Source organism: Triturus cristatus, chromosome 2_1, assembly GCF_964204655.1.
Source record: "Triturus cristatus chromosome 2_1, aTriCri1.1, whole genome shotgun sequence".
NCBI lineage: Eukaryota > Metazoa > Chordata > Amphibia > Caudata > Salamandridae > Triturus > Triturus cristatus.
The window spans coordinates 840,937,101-840,954,469 of record NC_140581.1 but is presented as its reverse complement, the minus strand read 5'-3'; the positions used below and the strand labels follow the sequence as shown (position 1 = coordinate 840,954,469).

The 17,369-nt window shown below is 50.0% G+C and overlaps 1 protein-coding gene across 1 annotated transcript in view; it reads right to left on the bottom strand.

Annotated features, from left to right (window-relative positions):
* TUT7 (terminal uridylyl transferase 7) overlaps nucleotides 1-17,369 on the bottom strand; it is a 1,376,479-nt gene that overhangs the window by 1,083,683 nt on the left and 275,427 nt on the right. The gene's annotated exons all lie outside the window — the stretch shown is intronic.

Sequence of the window (17,369 nt, the reverse complement as noted above, 5' to 3'; positions counted from 1 at the left end):
GCTTTGTACAGCCTCCTATATGGAACTCTTTATGGATGGTAGCTATAAATATTTGGGACATTTTGTCTATCTTTTGTTGCAAATCTGTCTCATAAGCAGTGTTCTTCGCTCATAAGTGACGCCTCATGTTAGCATATGATTCCACCTTATCTGTCATTCATTCAAATCCAGATTCCTTTCTTATCGATTGGATTCTCTGGCTGAATAAACTAGTGAATTCCAAACTGTAAATAAATATTACATCTTTAAATTTAGGTTTTCAGTGTACCTATAAAAGACCACCAATCGAACCATCATAAACTCATGCAACTCGGTGGCAGCCAGGAGTTAGCCATTTACTTCCAAAAGAAGATCATCAAAATGAGAACTACTGTCTCTAATCTCCTGACAGTCCCTTATCCCCTGTTATACTTGTCTCTCGCTCTCTCTATTCCTCTGCTGGTCCGCTCATTCAAATACAAGTAGATTTCTACAAAATTCACATCCTGAAAACAGAAATCCTTGCATATCTCTTATACAATAAACCCTCACCACTACCCTCCAGCGATCTCATCTCTAAAGGTTCAATATGTTCCTCACTGTTCAAATCTATCAAAAGACAAACAATTGATGGACGGAATGCAGAACAAATCAAAACATTCACCCCCCAGTCAAGAGCTCTGGGTTAAATCCATCATTCTTTTGCTCACCATTCCACCCCAGTTTAGACCTGGCCATGTGCAAATCAGTCTTGACCCTGTGCCTCATGGGAACAGTCTAGCCTGAACTGCTAAGCCAGGTCCTTCCTGGACCGGAAACAAGCATCCTAGGACCGGTTTCGGGGTTTCACCCTTCATCAGCCAAGATAGTTTGAATCCAGTGGCACAATGAGCCCGGGACCCATGTCTGGTGCTTGTTTCCGGAACAAGGGAAGACATGGTTTGGCAGTTCAGGCTGGACTGATCCTATGAGGCACAGGGTCAAGACTAATTTGCATATAGCTGTGTCTGAACTGGGGTGGCGAAGTGCGCTAAAGAATGATGATAGATTCAACCCAGATCTGTGACTGGGTTTGAGTGTCTGAAAAGTTTCAGTGCTCCGTCCATCAGCCCTGGGTTTGCTTTGTTTGCCCTAAATTTGCAGGGTATGCCCAGACGTGGGCCCCTTGCTCACTTTGTCACTAGATGCAAGCTAGCCTGGCTATTGAGGGCTGGACTGTTCCCATGAGGCACAGGGTCAAGACTGATTTGCACATAGCTGTGTCTGAATTAGGGTGGCGAAGTAAGCTAAAGAATGATGATGGGCTCAACCCAGATCTGTGACTGGGGGTGTGTGTCTGAAAAGTTTCAGTGCTCCGTCCATCATCTCCTTGTGTTTGCAAATCGATCAAAGACCTGTCCACGCCCTCTTCCTCGTATACTCTGCCTCACAGTTAGCCATTTTGTCCCAAAGAATCCAAGGTTGTGAAAAATTGTGAAAGATGGTCTGATCCTTCACCTCATGGAGAGAGGTTTGCTACACCAGGAATTGTGCCTGAGCTGAGGCTTTGGGGGCCACTGTACGGCATTGGCTGGTACAGCCTCCCTATCTACAAATAAGAACCCTTTGGTGAATTTTGCCCACCTGGATGAATGCCACGGCAGGGGTGCTGACGTGATAAGTGCCACACTCTAGATAATTTGTGGCCATGTAGATGGCAGCGGTGTTTGGGCTTACTCTCTTAATTTCCTACTGGGCAGTGCTGTATACTGGGTCCAGAGGTTCAACTGCGAGGGTGGCAGTAGTGTTTGAGTGCATGCCTTCCTTGTACTGTGGCTATGCTGCAGCTTTAAAGCAGCGTGGAATGGTAGGGAAGTGTCTCTTCTCCCCTTGTTTTGCTCTGTGGTGTATATTGGGACTCAATGTGTTGTTGTTCCTTTCCTCTGCAGGCCCCAGGAAGCACTTCGCAAAGTGGCACCATTTATATCCAAGGTGCTTTCTCATGACCATGGGGACACAGGCATAAGGGTTATAAACATGACAGGTCTTACTTCCCTCAATGACAGGCTCATGTTCTTTCTGCTGCTACCAAACCGTTGTCTCCTTCGAATTTTTTATAGTTTGTCTCCGTGAGCCCTGACTGAGCCAACTGTCAATACTGTTTTTTAGAAAAGGTTTCCAGTTCCTACTCCTCTAACAAGTGAGGTGCCTCTCTTCCCAGGAATTAATGCCCTTGATGTTCCTGATGCAGACTCGAGAGATACGGCTATCTTCTTCGCCTGCCTGGAGACTAAGGATACTCGTGACATTGAATCTACGGAAAAGCATATTAAAAATAAGGTGCTGGCAAAAATCATGAATATCCTTGTAGCAACAAACAAAAAAAAGACATTTCCTGGACTCATCCTTGTCTTCTATCTCTGATGCTGGTCTTTTCAACATTTTCGACCGCTATATGCTTGCTATGGCTCTTAGTCTTCCTCTGCAACAGTATATCCACCAAATCCTGCTGCAAGGTGGAAGAAACCTCTGGTTCAAGCTCTATGCTCTTTTTATTTTATTTTTAAAGTTTTGTAGGTAGACTCCTTCCTTTCCTGTTTTGCTGGACTAACCAGCTGGCAGGGTCCCTTACCTCTGCACAACAGGGATTACAGCTTCAGGGGGTCATGGTGACCATTGTCTTCATAGTTCCATCTGAAGCCTCTGGTATGACATGATTTTCACAATGGTACCCTGGTCTGCTTCGATCTGGAGGTGCCAATTCCAGTTTTCTGGCAGATCCGCAGCTCCCTCCAGTGGTGAATCCCTCCAAGCAGAATATCCAATGGTGTGGGGCTCTGTTTCCCCTAACTCCAGGTGACCATTACAGCTTTACTGGCTGGTGGACAACCTTGAGCAAGGCCGCCTCTTACGTACACCGGTCTCTAGGAAAGCCCGATTGAATCTGAAACCAGAGGGAGCAACTGGCTATTTTTTAATCTTTGTGGGCATTTGCACCTTTGCTCCTTGGTACAAATAAAGTGGCAATGACTTATGTGAATTGGCAAACTGAGCGCGCTCTCCCTCTCTGCTGTTGATTGCTCTCCGGATCTGCTCCAAACCTAACCTAATCTCATCTCATCTCATTTAATTGCCTGTCAGCTACATCCTAGAGGTGGATTAAGTGTGGGTGGAGTCGTCCTGTCCTCCTTGGATTTTTCTTGGCTATAGATCTGTTCCTGTAGATTTCCAGGAGCTCTGAGCAACGTCTTTATGAGCTCCTTCGACTCTGGCCATTACATTTATTTTGAGAGAACAGGGAATTCTAGGGAGTTTTCGTTGGGTGCTCTACACTCTCCTTGTCCTATCCTGCTTTTCTTGCCTCACTTTCTACTACTTGAGAGGGTTCTTCTCAGGAATTACTGTGAAAAGGCCCAGAAACAGCTGCTGGCCCCTTCCTGAAAGAGGAAGTCTTTATCCACCCCCTATTTCCAGAGTGCTATAACTTCCCCCTTCCCTGCTCCACTGAACAGTTTGGACTGAGTGGTTACGCATGAGGGTCGGGGGCGTGGCTAACCAGCCATGAGGCTCCGTCACTCAGCCCGATTATCCGTTATTTATCCTAAGCACAAAAGTGCCATCGCTACCCCAAAACCCGCCAGCAGGATTAGAGGTGTGGGCTTGCACATCCACAGCAAGTTTGAAGGCGCCAGCGGCTGCACAGGCTGAACAGTGGCCGTCTGCATCGAGGGGCCGCCTCGTCCTTGAATTGGGTGCTGAGTGGCAGTGGAAGTCCTGTGTGGCTGCGACTGAGCAGCAGAGTCCCGTGGTGGAGTGCAGCGGATCGCAGGCACGGGACACAACCGTGAAGCACCGGAAAAGAGCACTGTTTGAGCCGTGGGTGCGGAAGCGGACCTGAATCGCTGGTGCGCTGGCTGCGCAGAGGGGCCACCTCGCCCTTGGGCTGGGAGCTGCGCAGCGACGATAGCTCTGTGTGGCCGCAGCCAGGGAGCGGAGTCCTGTGGTGGAGCTCGTCAGATCGCTGACACGGGACGCAACCCAGGGACACCGGAATAGCGCACTACTCGAGCCCTAGGCGTGGGGGCGGGCCTGTGTGGCTTGTCAGCCGCGCACCGCGGTACGAAGCTGTGACGGCGTGAAGCCCCCTTCGAGAACTGAACGGGACCGGCCTGGTGGGCCTGAGGTGAGGTGCGCAGAAATACCAGACTTTCTACCATGCCTCTGGCCGCTCTATACTTCATCTTTCTCCCCCCGCTGAAGAGGCAGACGTCGTGCGGGGTAGGTCCCTCCCTTCTTGCCGGGCCCAGGTGGATGGTAATGTGCGGCGAACCTCACACCAGGAACTCCAACATAGCGGAGGCAATGTCGAAGTGATATGCAGACCATGATCTCAGGGTCTGTAAAGTAGATTGGTGTCAAGGAGACCCGCACTGAAATTACAGGCCACCAACGCGTGTTTGAGTGTGGCGGGCACGGCTCCAACAGAATAATTTTGCCTCACTCGAGCGGGATAACTCCAGCGACGGCCCATGGTGACGTGGACACACAGCCGCAGGGGTGAGCAGTGAAAGCACCACAAGGCCTGATTCTGCATCCAGGTCGCCCGGAGAGCAGTGGCGGACTCAGCGAGCAACCCCGTGGCTCACACTGGTAGCTCCACGACGCAGTTACAGAGCTGGGCAAGCTTTCCTCCATCACAGTGTTGGGAGCCTAATGCGACACCATGCGCCTACAGTAAGTACCTAATACCGCGCCAGAAGCGTCAGGGGGCCTCTCTACAGACTGCTATTGCGTTCCTGATTGCAGTAGTGGGAATGCTTTACACACACACAGCTGCTGTGCTTATAAAGACACTGGTCAACTCCACAGGGCTAGGCAGAGCAGTAACGGCGCCCCTGGAGAGAGAGACTGCACTTTACCAGCCCTGGTTTACATGTAAAGACATCCCAGCAGTCAACGCTGTTTTTTTTGGCGCTTAAATTGGATGTGTGGAACTCCCTGAAAAGCTTACAGACATTGGGGACCTGAGGTGCCCTATCGTATCTTTACACGCAGCGTCCCCTTTCCTTTGGCGAGGTGGGTAGGCAGCCCACAACCACAGGGTCGGCATCTTCGTGATCGACGGGCATGGCTCAGTCCAATCATAAATCTGAGCCGGTGAGCGATTCCAGAGCTGCCAGTCTAGAGACAAAATTAGACTCTGTGCTACAGGTAGTAACGCAGATCAGCGTAGCTCTGACGCAGACTCGCACATCGCTCGAAGGCCGAATAGGCAAAGTCACTGCAGACTTCACGCTGCTACACGCGGACCATCGGCAGCTGGCAGGGAGGGTTAACAAACTAGCTGCTGAAGTAAAGGAGATCGCCCCGATAGCCAAAGAGGTAACCATGGAGGTACGTGCTCTCACCGCCAGACTGAAATTTCTGGAACGCAGAATGGACAATACAGAAGGCCGTTCCCGCAGGAATCATGTGCGCGTGGTGGGTCTCCCAGAGGGCGCAGAGGGTGGAGATGCAGTTGCCTACGTCGAGACATGGCTGCAGTCCCTGCTACCGGAGGGTGTATAATCAGTTTTCTTTACTGTGGAGAGAGCACATAGGGTGCTGCAGAAACGCCCGCCGCCAGGAGCGGGGCCGCGGCCTTTCCTGTTTTGTCTTATTAACTTTAAGGACAGAGACACAGTACTCCGTGAGGCCAGGAAAATGGAGGCAATCACGGTTGACAACTCACAGGTTCTCTTTTTCCCAGACTACGTCATAGGTTTGCAAAAGCAGCGGAGCACCTTTCTTGCAGTTAAAAGATGCATGCGAGATCTAAATCTGAAATACTCTCTCATGTTTCCTGCCTGATTGCGTGTAGTGACTGACGGGACCACTTAGTTCAACACAGCAGAGGATGCATGGGACTGGGTTGGGGCCTACCCAAGCCAGAGACGTACCAACGTGGGGTCACAAGCAGGATCACATAGGAATAGATGCAGCAGAAATCGGATGTGCAAAACGGCATCACCAACAATCAGCAGCAGCCCCCAACCGTGAACAAGAACTGCAGGAGAGGAGAGAAGCACTGCAAGCAGTGGCGGACTTAAGGAATAGACAAAACAGCAGAGACGCCGATGCCTGCTCCAAACAATCGTTAAGTGAAGACAACTCGCAGACTGTGTCATCGGTCCATGACTACCTGCAGTCACTCCTTGATGTGACTCCCCAAACTGCAGACGATCTAATGTAGCAGCTAAATGTATTCAGTGGTCATGCAAGTATGAGAATGTAATAGCATACACGCATAAGATGCATGTGCTTCGCTCACATGTACCCTCTTACTGTACTCTTTAGTCTTGCCGAGTCAGAGCGCTGGTGCTGCTACACGCGCAGGGCTTCGGCTTTAGGTAGCACACGCACGGCGCGAGAGGTACCAAGCATGCAATGCACACAAATCATGGAAAACATAACGGGCCCAGACACATCTGATCTGACCCATAGTAGATTCACACCCACCCCACACTAAGTTTTTAAGCAACGCATATAGCCGTGATTTGCCGCATGGCACTGTTATTTTTTATTTTTATTTTTTTATTATTTTGTTTTTATTGCATTTCAAAAAGAATACACTCTACAATACCACCATGCAAGGTGATCTTGAACATTACCCACCCTATCAAAAAATTAAAATAAACATCAAATTATAACAAACAAAAGCTAATATCTTTGACAATCGTGATTATACAGTCGACCAGAGAGACAGAGGTACTGTACTGTCTCTGAAGTTATGCTGCATCTTCATTATGCTGAAAGTTTAATTATGTCTCGTCTAACCCACGGCACCCTGTGCATCCGCCATTGCCCTTAGGTGTAGGAAGTGTCTCAATGGTTCCCATATGTCCTTCGGCCTTGATGTTGTCGGTAAGTTCTCTGCATATAACTCCATATTATCTTTACAATACACAAGATCTTTAATCCAATGCTCAGTTTTTGGTGATCGTTTCCCTCCCCATGTAATGGCTACCCTGCGTTTGGCCATCAGCAGTGCTAGGCGTATAAATCGACCCACCACCCCCTTTACATGTGGAACACAGCACAATAAGCATACCAATGGTGTGCATTGTATCTCCAGCCCCGACATGTCTGTTATATCCCGCACCACAGCACTCCAATAACAGGCCACCCTTCTGCATTCACATGCAAGATGCAGGAAGTCTGCTTTGGGTTGTCCGCACCTCGCGCACCTGCTAGAGTCACTTAGACCATAGCAGTGCAACCTCACTGGCGTATAATACACCTGGTGTATATACTTAAAATGCATAATACGGAAGTTTCCATTTGGAGCAAGTTTAACCGTCAGTCCGCATACATGTTCCCAATCTGACTCTGATATCAGGGAGGTCAGACTGTCATTCCATCTCTCCTGACTTTTGTCTGGGCCATCATTGCTCTTGTCACATATTGTCCTATATAGTCTAGTGATCAGTTTTTTATTGGTGGGAGTAGTTAACACAGTACGGGGGCTCAAGGGGGTAAGTATCAGTGTGATCTAATTGCGTCCAAGTCTGTGAACCGCAAATCGGAACAACAGTGTGGGATTGCTTACGTATTGCAGGGTGTCTGTGGTATGAAATGTACCCTCTGGGTACAGATCTTGCATCACCTGCAAGCCTGCCTCTTTTAAGAGATAGTGCAGCATGATGCTCTAGGTGCATGGCCGGGGCATATATGGGTAGTTTGTAGGCCAGTCTCCCTATCGCCTGCCACGCAGCTACCGTAGTATCCATCGTGTTGATGTCCCTTTTCGGGACTCCGCGCTTCGTGTAAGTGAGCATACTGTGTAGAGGCACAGGGGAAGCATCCACTTCTTCCACTGCAACATGAGGGGTGAATGTGTGCGGTCTAACCCAATAATACGCATACTGTGCCTGAGCGCTCAGATAGTAGACCTGCAGGTCCGGTGCCCCGAATCCCCCTTTGTCGTAATCTTGTGTAAGAACAGTCCAGCTTACCCGGGTCTGTTTGCCCCCCCAGACCAGTGTCAGTAAAGTCGCGAGGAGGGTGTCGAAAAATCCCTTTGTCAGAGTGAGTGGTATATTGGTAAACAAATACAGAAAGCGCGGTAATACCACCATTTTTGTAATCGCAATGCGGTCCGCCAGGGACAGCGGCAAGGCTATCCATTTGTCGACTTGCTGATATAACATGCTGCAAGCCCGTCTGTAATTTTCGTGGATAACCACGTCTGGGGCGCGATGGATCCAGACCCCAAGGTATTTGACCAGGTCCGCAGGCCAGACTAGCGTATATTCCATATCCGGCTGGGTCGTGGATTCCGTCAAGGGAATAATGGTGGACTTATCCCTTTTTACAGCTAGTCCAGACAACAAGCCAAATCTGACATTCTCGCAGCAGATGCGCCAGATACCGAGAGGGCTCACGGACAAATAACACCATGTCATCTGTATAGAATGATATGGCGACTGGGCGGTAGTTAAAATTTAAGGCTGTTTTCCTATGCCGTTGCCGTATCACACATGCTAGAGGCTCTATCGCAATAGCAAAAAGCAGTGGGGACAGAGGACATCCCTGGTGGGTGCCTCGCTCAATAGAAAATGGTTCGGCCGTCAGTCCACCTGCCCGCACCCGGGCCGACGGATCAGCATATAGTACAGTAGCATAATCCACTTTGTGAAAATTAACGGGAACCCCATGCGCTGCAAAACAAAAAAACATATACTTCCACTCGATCGAATCAAAGGCCTTAGCCGCGTCTAGCATCACCGCAGCCGCGGGTAGGCTCGGTTCCAGTACATGGAGCATTGCAAAGATAGTCCGCAGGTTGTGCGATGTAGAACGCTCGGGTAAAAAACCAGACTGGTCCGGTAGAACTAGGCTGTAGTTTAATGGCGAGAATTTTAGCAAGAATTTTCGCTTCTATATTAATCAATGAGAGTGGCCTGTACGAGTCACATTGATCGGGAGGCTTATTTTTAAGCAACGTTATAATCGGCGCCTGCCGAAGTGAAGGGGGTAGAATTCCAGATTCATGCGCCTCGGCATATACCGCTAGCAGGTAAGGGGTGAGTAGGTCAGCATAGGCTTTATAAAATTCAACGGTGAGGCCATCGGGCCCTGGTGCTTTCGCGTTTGGTAGGGCAGTGATCGCAGCTTTAATATCCTCAGCATCTATTGGCGGACTCAAGTATTCCCTGTGGGCATCCGACAACCAGGCACACGCTACATCCTCAAGATAGTCCTCCAGCTCAGGAGATTCAGCTCCCCCTCTAGAAGTATAAAGGTTAACATAGAATTCACGGAATTGCTCAGTTATTTCAAGCGGATTATAGTGTTCTCCCCCGTGAGAGTGTTATCTCATCTATGTGCGGTTGTTCCGCACGATACCGGATTTTATTGGTCAGATTGTGACCTGGTCTTCCCCCTTCTCCATATCTATGTGCCGTGTGTCTGCGCGAGATATATCGTATCTCGGACTCAGCAAGAGCGTCATGTTTCAGTATTAACGCATGTATGTGGGATAGGGTGTCAGCTGATGGAGCAGCGGTGTAACTACGTTCTAGAGTTTGAAGAGTAGTCTCTATTTTGGCAAATTGGTCTCGGAGGTCCTTCAATATGCCGGCAGTCGTACCAATGCACACTCACCTAATCGTCACCTTGAAGGCCTCCCATAATATAGATGCACTGTCTACCGAGCCCTTGTTAAAATCGAAATATTGTTCTATGGCCGTTCGAATGGTAGCTTCATATAGGGGATCCAATAATGCCTCATAGCGCAGCCGCCATGTGAAAGGGCGATGTATTGCCGTTGGGATTGTGATGTCTACCTTTACAGGGTTATGATCGGACAATGTGCTCGGGAGGTTAGCGACCGCTGTCACCCAGTCAACCACGCCCCCCCCCCCCCCCCCCAGCAGCCAGTAATCTTGCGTAGACCAGCTATTATACGCTGGTGTAGCATGTGTAACCTCTCTAACAGAGCCATTGCACACTCTCCAGACATCGACCAAATCAAATTCCAATATGGCATTATGGACACTTTGAGCCACTCTAGGGGTACGGTTTGTCAGTGGGTTAGATTTATCTAAGTCAGGGTCCAAGTATGTGTTGAGGTTCCCCCCCCCCATACAATGGTAGTCTCGGGCCATTCTCTTAGTTTGGTATACATCCTCAAAAAGCACTCTGGTTCATCTGCGATAAGGCCATAGAGGTTTATTATGGTTACGATGGAGTTCCCCAGTTTACCCTGAACCATTGCACAACGCCCCTCTTCATCTATGTATGTATGTATGCAGTGGAGTAAATGCAGTTCCTCACCTGACTAGGATGAGCACCCCTCTAGCATAGGAGGAGTATGAGGAGGCCAATATATATCCGGCCCATTTAAGTGCAATGTTACGCTCCTTATATTTGGCTAAATGCGTTTCCTGTAATAGTGCAATGTGCGTACCATGACGGGTCAAATAAGCAAACACTTGACAAATTGTTTTGGGGGCGTTCAGCCCTCTAACGTTCTAAGTTAGCAACCTATAGCTTTCACCCCTGCCCTTTCCTAGCACCCTTCAACTGACACAGAATATGAATTCGACAGATTAATATTTTTGCAGCAAGAGTACACAATCCGGGCAATCTCCCAATGTAGACATCAATAACACATTAATCAAAACATAAATTAACACAAACCCAATCCCCCTCCCTGTCCTCCCCCTACCCACTCCAACCTCCCAATTAGGTCGAGACTGACTCCCTCCTCCTTACCAATTACCCAATCCTCCAGGAGAAGGACTATTCAATAGGGGATCACCCGCTGGGGGGGGAAGAACAGCGGCAAACACCCGCCTTGCGGCTAGGTGGTAAGGCTACAGCAGTAGGTCGCGCAATTACACCAAATAGCATGAATAGGAACTGCATTAGGGACCCCCGGCACTCAACAATATTATAACATTATACAATAACGCAATAGTACTAAATTGGCTTCGTAACGGAACTTGTACTAAACATATCTGAAGAGACAGCCATATTGACTACCAGATCCATATATTAGTAACATCAATCAGTGGTCCACATCTTCAAGATCCGGCGGTACTGTCGGGCTTTTTGAGCCTGCCGAACGAGGTCTATTGGGACAGATGTGTTTCGTAAATTTCAAGGCGGACTTAAAAGTCTGTAAAGAAGTGTGATTGCCCGTCATGCGTTATTCTCAATTAGGCCGGATAAAGCATGGCATAAGGGACAGAGGCAGACTGCGGCATCTTTTTCGCTGGCACAAATTCTCTACGCGCCGCCTGTACAGCCGGAGTGTATTCCGGAAAAAAGGACAGATTATTTCCCTTGTGATTGATAGGACTCTTGGCTCTGGCCTCGCGTAGTATAGCATCTCTGTCCGCATAATTTAGAAGGCGTGCAATGATCGGGCGCGGCGGCACACCCGGTTTGGGCCGAGGACCCAGAGACCAATGTGCCCTCTCCACTATCATGACCGCAGATCGCACAGGGGCAAACAGTTCGCGCAACAGATTGTCAATGAAAGGCTCCATTTTTGATATTGCTGTCGATTCCGGCAGGCCAATTAGATGAAGGTTGTTCCGGCGGGAACGCGCTTCTAAATCTTCGTTTTTTGCCTTTATGACTTCAAGCACTTTCTCCATATGTAGTATCGGAGTCCACGATACAGCCTGAGAATCCTGCGTGTCCGATAATCTATTCTCCAGAACCTCGAGCCTGGTTTCATGTGCATCCACCTTCTTTTTTACCACATCTAAACTAGAAGTGAGCGCATCAATCTTACTGTCTATAGTTTTCAGGCCTGAGCGCAATTCCAGCAGTATCGTTCTCGTGTCGTCCTCCAGGCTCTCCGCGGTTTCCGATGCATCCTGTGTCGCAGCAAGCTCTGTCATGGTTTCCGTTGCATGTGTGTTGTGCTTACTTTCGAATGGAAGTTTTGGCTGTTTGGGGTCAGGTTTTCCCATAATGTCAGAACTTTCCAGTACCCACACAAACACCAATCGCACGCTGTTGCCTCCCCGCCCAGTCCGCAAGAGCGTGGAGCCTCGCTGTCGGTCCGAGGATCGTGATCGGCGTGTTGGCCGCCTTCAGGCGGATTGTTCGCTTGCGCACCCCAGATGATGCAACCAGACCCCCAAGCACACTGCCCCAGTGACTGGACAGTATGCTGGTGAGCTATGCGCCGGCGATCCACGTGCCAGCCTCCACGGCGCAGAACGTACAGTTGAGAGGCAAGCCCGCACTTCCAGCCCGCCTTAAGTCCAATTCAGCCCAGTAGTAGCGCAACAGGGCAACCACGAGTCACTCCCACTGCAGTTCACAACGCACTCCTGTCCACAGCGCAGCACGTAATCCAACACAGGCCATCGGCTCACCACAACACCTGCGCCATAGTGATGTTCAACTGCCAAAATGACAGCCCAGAGACTAGGCCCAGCAGCCCGTCAGCTCAGCAACCCCAGAGACCCAGCACGCACGGCCCCGCACCAACCCCCAGCCCAGGGCGGAGGCAACAGCAGTACCTCAGGCAACTCTGGCTCGCTAAAGTAAACCAGACTTCCCCTAAGGTCCATCCGCAAGCACCACCACTCCCGTAGCAAAGCGATTAGGCTGCATGCCCTTCTGACGGGTGAGTAGACGTGGACCCCGCGCCCCGCCAGGCCCAGCCTGCCCGCTCCAGCACGTCCGGGCCCTGCAAGGGCAATTGCCCGAGGACGCCCAGGCCCAGCCGCGTGGGCCCGCCCAGCTCCGACACAGCAAGCGGCCCCCGCCTCACTCACCACACCACCGCAGGCCTTCGAGGTGGGCACCCAGCTAGCCAATATCGTGGTCTCACTGCAGGTCCCAGGGCACAGCCGCTCCGCCACCACCTGTCCTCCAGTGCGCTCCCCCGCCGCGTCAGCCCTCCCGGCGCCCTCTAGATCTGCTGGCAGGATTACAGTTCAGGGCAGTCTTGGCAGTCACGGTCCGGACCGATCTTTACAGGAGCCGCACTCAAGCCACAAGGACGCGCCACTCCGTCCACTCAGCTCTTCAAGGATTAACACTCCGGGTCCGCACAAAGCCTGGCCGCCATTTCCTCGCAGGCATCACCTCTGCGTCACCGCTCGGATCGTCAGGTTTTCGCTGACCGAAGGAGACAAGAATTCCACCGATTGTGCCCAATGCGTTCACCAGTCAGTATTTTAGGTTTTTACTGGTGCAGGCGCTCTTAATCGTCGGTATTTATCGGATATTTGAGCCTGGCCTATGGAGCTCCCTCACCAGGCAGCCATTCTGTAACGCGCCTTAGCCACGCCCCCCGATTTGCTGCATGGCACGGTTACATGTTTGGACAGACATGTTGTATTTCTGCTCCTTCCCAGTTGCATTCCCGAAGTTTGTTATTTACATCTTTAGTAAAGAATGGCATGCTCACACATCTATGGATCTCACAAATACATCTCACAAGTAAGCTGCATTTGACATGTCCCCTTCTCCTGCCTCGTATGTTATGCCGATTACACGGCGCACCACCTTCTGGTAATACCACATGCCGCACACAAACGTGATTACCTGGAATGTTAGGGGAATCCACACTCCAGCCGCAGATACAAAATCTATGCATTCCTTAAGCGTCATGCAGCACTCGTAGCGTTCCTACAAGAAACGCACATTTCACAGCCAGAAGTCCACAGGCTACAGCAGGGGTGGAGAGGCCAAATACTGGCCACAGGCTATTCAGCCTATGCCAGGGGAGCATTAATATGGATCTGACCTGGCACCCATTTCGTGACTGAGGAGACGGTAATAGACACATACAGCAGATATGTGTTTGCGAAGGGCCGCCTAAATGGTCAGAGCGTGGTGTTAGGCTCCATATACGCCCCAAATACGGAGCAAGATACATTTTGGCGCACACTAACGGATCTCCGATCATGGTGGTGCGATGTTCCCTGGCTGCTTGGGGGGACTTTAACTTGGTCTCAGACATCACACTTGATAGATCACTCCTTCTGCTCCCACACACAGTAGCAACCACTAACGCTAGGCATCTGGGGGAACGGCTGCGTCATTGGGATCTAGCAGATGTGTGGAGAGCCCTCAATCCACAAATGCGATTATACTCTTTTTACTCACACCCACAGAAATTACACGTCCGTAATGATCGTTTTGTTGCAAGCGTGCCTCTATTAGGGCAGTGTCTCAGCGTGGACTACCTGGGCAAAACGCACTCGGACCACAACCCACACATCACGAAGTTACAAGTGGAGGATAGTGGCCCCAGCCGGCATTTTTAGAGGCTCCAACCTCTGGCGCTGGAAGATCCCGCATTTTGTACAGCAGTAGGCTTAGCGCTTGAGGAGTATTATGCAAGCAATGAGGGGTTGGTCGCAGACATGGGTGTCCTGTGGGATGCAAGCAAAGCAGTGGTCAGGGGACAGTGCATGGGGTTGAATTGGTGCAACAAGAAACAGCTACATAATGAGATAAAACACATTGAGGATGACCTGATCCAACTTGAAGCTGACTTGACAAGGGGTGGCACAGTGCAATCAAACATACATGAGCGGCGCCAACAACACACTGACGTATTAGAGCAGCTCCGTTGCAATTATGCATCTCATGCCGCGCGAACTCATGCAGCGTAGGACAGAGCGGTTAGATTGCTGGCATGTATGATCCGGCAGGAACATACACACACACCAATACTGCAGCTACTACCCGCGACTGGGCCGGTGCTCACCACACAGTGAGAAATACACGGCAAATTGACTGCGCATTACACCTGAGTTTACCGGTCGTCACACAGTGCAACATCTGCAGACGTAGACTCCTTCCTCACGCCCCTAACCCTGCGTCACATCACAGCAGACCAGCGAACCGAATTAAACGAACCGCTCACATTACTGGAAGTGCTATATGCTCACTCGCTACAGGTAGAGCGCCGGGGCAGGATGGATACCAGGCTGAATTTTACAAAGCGTATCAGCTGACCTTATCGTCACAACTCCTTGCGGTGTACCACAATGCCCTTGATACGGGCATATTGCTGGATACACTTTGGGAGTCCCTATTAGTGTCCTTGCCTAAGCCTAACAGAGAGGTAGAATTGATTGGCTCTTACCGACCACTCGCATTACTCAACACCGACTACAAGGTGCTAGCAAAAATCTTGGCGAGCAGACTGGCCCCAATAGTACCGCAGCTAGTACACGCCGACCAAAACGGCTTCGTACCGGCCCATAGCACGTCACTAAACCTGCGTCGGTTCTTCCGGGTGGCGCATTACTCAGGAGACAATCGGTCACAGATGCCTGGTCTTAGACCTAGAGAAGGCGTTTGACTCCCTGGAATGGGAGTTTCTGTTCGCCGTGTTGCATAAACATGATCTGGGAGAGGAGATTTTAGGTCTTGTTAAGCTATTATACACACCTCCATTGGCCAAGATTAAGACGGGCCTACAATTGTCGGACCAAGTACCCATCGAACGTGGCACTAGGCAAGGCTGTCAGCTCTCCCCAATCCTATTCGCGCTAGCAGTTGAACCTCTGGCAGAGGCGCTACGAAGCACTCAAGACGAGTGGGGAATCCCTTTGGGAGATGGCATGCATGCGGTTTCACTCTATGCCGATGAAATGAAATTAAATGAAATAGGTACTTATAGAGCGCACGGCTACTCCACAGAATGTCCCGGCGCTGAAGGACCACCGATGACAGACACCAGAGCCCGAAAACAGGAAAGAACAGAGAAATCTATTGCTGCAAAAGCTTGGTTTTTAGCAGTCTCCTAAAAATAAGCAAATCCTGGACCTGCCTAAGGGGTAGGGGCAGACAGTTCCATGAGCGGGCAGCCAGCACTTGAACGGAGCAACAGCCCACATGGGAGCGGGCAAACTTAGGAATGGACATCCGAAGCTGCACTGAGGACCTCAAGGCTCGTTGTGGCACATATTGCTGGACACTCCTCCTGAGCTACACGGCGCCGTACCATGAAAGGCCCAAAAAGCCATAACCAGAGCTTTAAATTGGATCCTTTTCTGGACCGGTAGCCAGTGCAAGGCATTCAGGTGGATAGTCATACGTGCTCTGGGTCCCACCATGAGAATAGCTCTGGCCGCCGCATTCTGAACCACCTGCAGACGATTAAGTACTCAGGTAGGCCCAGGTACAAGATGTTGACGTAATCCAGCCTGGATACAATTAGGGCTTGGACTACAGTCTTCCGATACTCGACCGGTAGCAGGGGATGAAAGTTTTAAAACATTTTTAGCATGCCAAAACAGGTGCCAGCAACAGTTTGAATTTGAGCCTTCATAGATAGGGTTGCATCTAACTTGACCCCTAGGTTCTTCAAAGTACTAACTGGGACTATAGGAGGGGACATATCCCGAGGCCACCACTGGTGTCACACTTTGCATGGTGGACGACCCCAAAAAATAATCTCAGACTTTTCAGGGTTACACTTTAACTGGTTATGCCGTAACCAGGAGAAGACTTCCATCAGACAGATGTTAATTTTGTCGCCTCTAAAATCCGCGCCTTTGTCGCAAGTGAATAGCAGTTTAGTATCATCTGCATATGATACTATCTTAGCGCCTCAGCTAAAAGTGCCAAAGTGGCCATATAAATATTGAAGAGTGACGGGCTCAAGATAGACCCCTGCGGAACCCCCAACTTCATAGGGGGAATGGGGGCCAAAAAGGGAGGGGGCCAAATTGTCTGCTGACACTCAGAAAAGAGGTGAACCACTTAAGTACTGTGCCCCCAAAGCTGCAGTCCAGAAGGCTCTGCAAGAGCCGGTCATGGGGCACGGTATCAAAGGCCGCAGACTGGTCCAGCATTATCAACACTGAGTTTCCCCCTTTGTCTAGTTGCTCTTTTATAGTTTCCAAGAATTTCAATAGAGCTGTTTCAGTTCTAAGGTTGGCTCTGAAACCAGACTGTCAGGGAGTACATGGTTGGCTTCCATGTACTCAGTCGAGACTAGATTGACGTACTTTAAGACTTTGGAGAAGAAAGGCACTAGCGATATTGGCCTATAATTAGAGCCTACCACTGGATCTGCTGAAGGTTTCATCAATAGGGGGAGAATTTTGGCCTTTTTCCAGCTGTTTGGCACCTGCCCCTTTTGTAGTGAAGTATTCAAGACCAGATTGACAGCTGAATTAATAGTCCCAGCAATAGAAGACAGTATTTTCGCCGGGCAAGGATCCGAGGGAGAACCTGACTTCAAAGTATTCATTATCTCAAGAGATTTTTCTAAGGAAATGGGAGGTAATTGGGAAGCAAAGGCAGAGTCCTACGGGTTGGAAAGGCGTGAAAAACTTTGCAGCTCCTTCCTTGGCTGGGGATAGAGTCACAAAAGATTTTTGAATAGTGCAGGTTTTATCATGGAAATAGCCAGCAAGATGGTGGACCCAGTC